Genomic DNA, 6,000 nt, shown 5'->3' with positions numbered 1-6,000 from the left:
TAAGTAAAGAAGCCATATACTTGGCACTCCCAGTGGCCTTGGTTCTCTGTCTGTAAAATGGTAAGAATATTGTGGTTTATCATGTGACATACCATTTTGCTGGTCAAAAGTGCTATATGAATAACTTACAATGGGTAGTAGGTAGTGGTTGGTGGTGGCAGTGATTTTAAAAAAGAAAAGAAATGAGATGCTCAAGTTTTAAAAACCAGACTGAATGTACACCTAAAACTAGGTGCTACTAGCTTTCCTTTCCTGTATGTGTATTACATGTATTTTACCCACTGCCATAGTGACCTGTCTTTTACAGTCAATATATGATCATCCATATAAACTACTGTGTTTAAGGATGACTACTGTGCAGACTCATATTTCCAGGACATTCCTATATTTGTCAACTCAGAGGTAAACCTCATGGAGTTCAATAAGGTAAGTGAATATGCTAGAAGCAAGCCCAAACAATGAGAGCAAGAGCTCCTAAGGGTGTGGGGGAAAAGTAACCTGAGGGAAAGAATATTAAAACATTCATTAGAATGTTAATTGCTTTTTACCTCTAGGATTAATCCTGTGTTTTTAAACAGGTGTTTATATGTCTTTAAACACATATAAAGTCTTTTGAATAAAAGCGGGTTTAAGACTGCAGTCCTGAGTGGGAATACGTATCTTTACTTCTAGCTGTATTTGATGGTATTCACTTCCTATTTAATGTTGCAGTTCTAACCTTACTTACCTGGGAGTAAGCCCCACTGAATTCATTAGGATTTATTTGTGGATTGCACCATTGTGTGTTTAGGGGGATTGCAGCCTAACTGAAACAGAAGAAATATTTAGAGCAGCTAGCAGCTATTCCATTTTAAAGCCGTACATTATTCAAGGATCAAAATTGATATGATATATTGACCAATTTCAATGTAGGTTGCTGGCTCAGGTTAAGCTCAAATATTTATGATCATTTTAATATATACCAATAATTGTTGGTATTAATCGAGGCTGGCTTCCAACTTGTTACTTCCCTGAGAAAAAAAATCTAAAACATTTGAGAGTTTTTAGTTCAGTACAGTGAACAAGGCAGGACTTGCTTCTAATCAAGGCAGATCGAAAGCATTTTGCTATCTTAGTAGATGGTATCCCCTCCCCACACCCCAAGTCAAAATGCCCATTATCTAAGTCTCGCCAACTTATGATGGCATCTGTAACAGAAAACCTTCCAAGTGCACCTCCTCCTCCCAGACAATACAAATACAGCAATAATTAGTAACCATGGGCTGCCTTGTTATGACATTTGACATTAGCTGGCTGATGTAGCCAAAGCACTCTGCCCAACAGTAGGGCTAGCCCTATTTTTGAATCAACAATTTTAATGGACGCCTGTCACATACTGACCAAATCTTATTCTCTAAATTTAACAAGTACCCTTCTTCACCTCATATGACTACAGATCTTTTACCAAGGAAATTCAAAGATAACATAGCCACTTACGCAGGTTTCAAATGCAGGCAAACCTTGCTGGCCCTCAATTTCCTTCTGCTAAATGGGGCAGTCAGCTCGGACTACCCTGCCAAATTCACCTATTGGTCAGGTTCACGTGCATCCACTATTGATTTTGTATGGATATCTCCCGACCTTAACCCAAAAATATCCAGCTTTAAGGTGGCTACAAGATTGGAGAGTGATCACTTCCCTCTAGAAATTTCCTTGACTCTGGCTGACGAACTTGATAGGCACTCCTTTGTGCACCTATCAAATGATCATCTGGAGATAAGACCTACAGCTCTTAGATGGACCTCCAACTCGGCCCAGCAGTTGAACGAACTTCTCTGATCTGATCAGCTCCAAATAAAAAGGGCTTCCCTTATGCACGCGGATGAGCCTCTACCAATATATGACGATTTAGTAGAACTTCTAAAACCAACATTAGCTCGGTCCCCCACAAAGCATGGTAAACAGTTTTTCCACAAAAAATGGTTCGATGAGGAATGCAAAAACTTCAAGAATCATCTGTATAATGAATGGTTGGCATACAGAGCATCAAATGACCCCATGCCAAATAACCACCTTGTCACCCGCAGGAGAAGTTACAAAGTCCTACTAAAGGAAAAGAAGCTTGAGGCAGAAAGAAACAATTGGAACAACCTTTTGATAGCTGCAGAGAATAGAAATCCAGCCTCTTTTTGGCAGTTAATTTCCAGATACCTGGGTAGGCCGCTTGCAAGAATAGAACCCCATATCTCAGCGGATACTTGGGAAAGATACCTCGCCGATCTGTATGCAGCCCATGATGCCTGCGGAGATACGGTGGAGCCGGAAGCACTGCCCGATTGGGACCCAGTTACATGCCCTGAAGTTGAAACTCTCATAGATCGATTTAAAGCAGGCAAGGCCCCCAGTGATGACCTTATATCCATTGATGCCATCAAAGCAAATAAAGATTGGTGGATCCCACTTTTAGCAGCACTTTACACGCATATAAACAAAACAGCAAAATTTCCCTCAAGCTGGAGCTCTGCGTTGATTGTATTAATACATAAGAAAGGCCCACGTACAGAGCCGAGCAACTTTAGGCCAATCAGCTTGCTAAATGTCATTGGGAAGATTTATTCGGGGTACCTGCTAAACAAACTATCGAAATGGATGGAGGACGACAATATCATTGCTGATGAACAGGCGGGTTTTCGCCCTGGAAGATCTACCACAGACCAAATATTAACCTTGAATCACCTGGCGGAAAAGTATGCCGGCAAAGCCCCAAAGGTTCTTCATGTGGCTTTTATTGACCTTAAGCAGGCATTTGATCGAATCTCTAGAAAGCAGCTATTGACAAAACTGGCTGCTACAAAGATCGATCGTCGTCTCCTTCATCTGATTATCAGCCTCCATACAAACACCTTTCTGAGAATCAGGCTAGACAATAAAGGCCTAGTCTCCAACCCTGTTACCACCACTAGAGGGGTAAGACAGGGTTGTCTATTGGCCCCAGCATTGTTTAGCTTCTACATTAACTCACTGGTGACTCACATGGCCAATGATGCTTTCCAACCCCCAAATTAGCAGGCCGATCTCTGAATGTTCTTCTGTATGCGGATGACGCCGCACTTCTTGCCAGATCCCCTATTAGACTGAGGAGAATGTTGCAAGCTCTACATGAATACTGTGATCAGCATGAGCTCCAACCCAACTATGCTAAGACCAAGATCATGGTCTTCTCTGCCCGACCGAGACTCCATCGATGGTCGATGAACGGGATCCCCCTAGAGCAGGTTAACTGCTTTAAATATCTGGGACAAGTAATACGGTCAAATAGGTCTTTTCTGGCCCATAGAGACTATATAACAACTAATGCATCTAAAGCAGCCATACAGATTAGATCTCTATATGCTAAGAATCAGGCTCAATCAGTGAAGATAGCTTTGAGACTCTTTCAAATGAAAGTCCTCCCCCTTCTTTTGGTGGGCATCTCTTTAGGCTCCCGTAGGGATTTTTTGAAACTGGATTCTATCCAAACACGATTCCTTAGAGCCATCCTTAGGATTCCCCCCTCGGTAGCGGGTGCGGTTATGAGATTAGAGGTCGGCTGGCAAGCTCTACGGTATGTGGCCTTGAAGACGAAGCTCTGGCTATGGCTCAAGCTTTGTTTTAAACCAGTGGGTATTGCCCCCTTGATATTGAGGGACGATTTCCAATCATCGTGGGAAAGGGAGGTCATTAACGAGGTTCAATCCTGCGGATTGTCTCACCTTTACTTTGAGTCTATGACGTACAATCAAGCTAGAGCTGTGATCTCCCGGAGACTGAGTGACATTGCCAGACAAGAGGACATAGCCCTGGTAAAACCAGGGATGTTCCTAGGGGACCAGATTTATCGGACCATACCAGCCCCCTACCTTGCAGAAATCCACTATGTTGAATACCGCAGACTTCTTACAGCGGCTAGATTAAATGTCCTTGACTCTGCAATATTGTGGGGAAGGTACAGGGGAGTACCATACGCCCAGAGAACCTGTCATTGTGCCATGGGTGTGGTTGAGTTCACCGAACACATTCTCTTGACTTGCCCTTCTTATGCAGAGCTTAGACAAAATTTTATAGACCCACACCTATGTCAATTTAGCTTCCTACCCGGAGAAAACCAGGTTTTACACTTGCTGAATAATGTCACTAGAACTATACCTTCCTTGGTGGCCAAATTTCTTTTTTTAGCTTTTAAGCGTCACAAGACTATAATTGACTGTATTGATATGTTTAGCCCATTTTAGTGTTGGCTAAGTTCTAAAATCTTCCTGGATGTTTTAACTGTGTATTGACAAATGTACTTTTTTTCTGACTGACGGTCGAATAAAAGGTTGATGATGATGATGAATCAACAAGTTTAGGATTCACTGTAGGTCAGTGGTGGGCGTCTGGAATCTCCCTCTCACCCAGTGGTCCAAATGTGACAGGTGGGCCGTGATGTAAGTTCACATCAGTTCTGGTACTGAAAACAAATCCCTAGGCTCAGGGGCAACCTGTACTTTAATTCTAACGAAATGAATGAATGAATGAATGAATGAATGTTCAGTGGCACCTTAGAGACCAACTAAGCTTGTTCTGGATATAAGCTTTCGTGTGCATGCACACTTCTTCAGAACCTTAAGGGTCTGGGGACTTCTGTTTCAGTGTATTTGTAGAAGTGGGCATGCACACGAAAGCTTATACCCAGAACAAACTGCACTGTATCTGTAGAACAGAAGTCACCAGACCCTTTAAGCTTTCGTGTGCATGCACATGAAAGCTTATACCCAGAACAAATTTGGCTGGACAATTTTTTAATTTTTATTTATTTATTTTGACTGCGTCAGACCAACACGGCTACCTACCTGAATCTTTAATTCTAACGTATGCCTTTTGCGCCCTGTCCTAGTTGGTAGGTTTTGAGATTCTAGTAAAAATCAAGAGTGATCCAAAAGGTCTAAAAACTGCTCTCCTCTGGCATAACCTCCCCCACCCCCACCCAAAACTAAGTTCCACTGAAACGAATGGGCACCCTATGGATAAAAGATGAATAGATCTGGGGTGTTAGTTTCTATGTTTACTTCATTGCACCTACATAGTCATGAGTGTTTTGTGAATGACACCAAAGGCAAGTTTCCTCTCTGCCCGTTTTTGCTTGACTTACTTGTATTTTTTAAGGTGATCTCATTATTTCCTCCCATTCCTGTTTGGAAATAAGAACATGAGGCTATCATACTCTTACATACCACACCCAGCCATGTGAGAGGAAATATAAGTTTGCTCCTAGTTTAAACTATGTCACTTTGATGTCCCCAATGTGATTTACATCTTTCCAGCCACTGCCAACGCATAGCTGTTGAACAACACAAGAAGAGGCCTGCAGAAAGTAAAAAGGATTTGGGGATGTTGCTATCTTCTTACTCTTTAATGGACTAGAAATAATCCTTATTATTCATTGTGCCTATAACTCCCAACCTATTTATTCTAGGCATGAAGCAGCCCAGTCCTACTGAGTCAAATGGGACAATGTGAGATGGAGCACAACAACATTTGGAAACCCACAGGCTCCATCTCTGATGTAAGCACTAATATAATTCGGAAAATATGATGATGTTGACAATGATATTAGACTACAGGGCCAACCCAAGACATTTTGCTGCCTGTGGCAAAGGACACAGTGGCACTCCCACCCCCATTACGTGCACACAAGCCGGCTGAACAGTTGGATCTTACTTAAATAATGGCAGTAGGATAGGGTTACAGTCCCCAGATTTGCAAATCTATCCCTGGACAAATTCTGTCCCCAGATTTGCAAATCTGTCCCTGGGAAATGTTGCAGTGGCAGCCTCAGCAGCCCAGAGCCAGCCTGGTAGCACAGTTGGCTCTGGTTGACTTCAGGAGTTGCTCGCTGCTGTGGCACCTGCCATTTTTTGTCACCGGAAGTCCCCATATGATGTGTCTTGTGCAATCTCCTGCCCCCTTCCCCCTTTGTTTTGACTGATCAGGGGTGGCTCG

The sequence above is a fragment of the Podarcis raffonei genome, chromosome 4 (genome assembly GCF_027172205.1).
Source record: "Podarcis raffonei isolate rPodRaf1 chromosome 4, rPodRaf1.pri, whole genome shotgun sequence".
In the NCBI taxonomy this organism is placed as follows: domain Eukaryota; kingdom Metazoa; phylum Chordata; class Lepidosauria; order Squamata; family Lacertidae; genus Podarcis; species Podarcis raffonei.
This window is presented reverse-complemented; position numbering follows the sequence as displayed.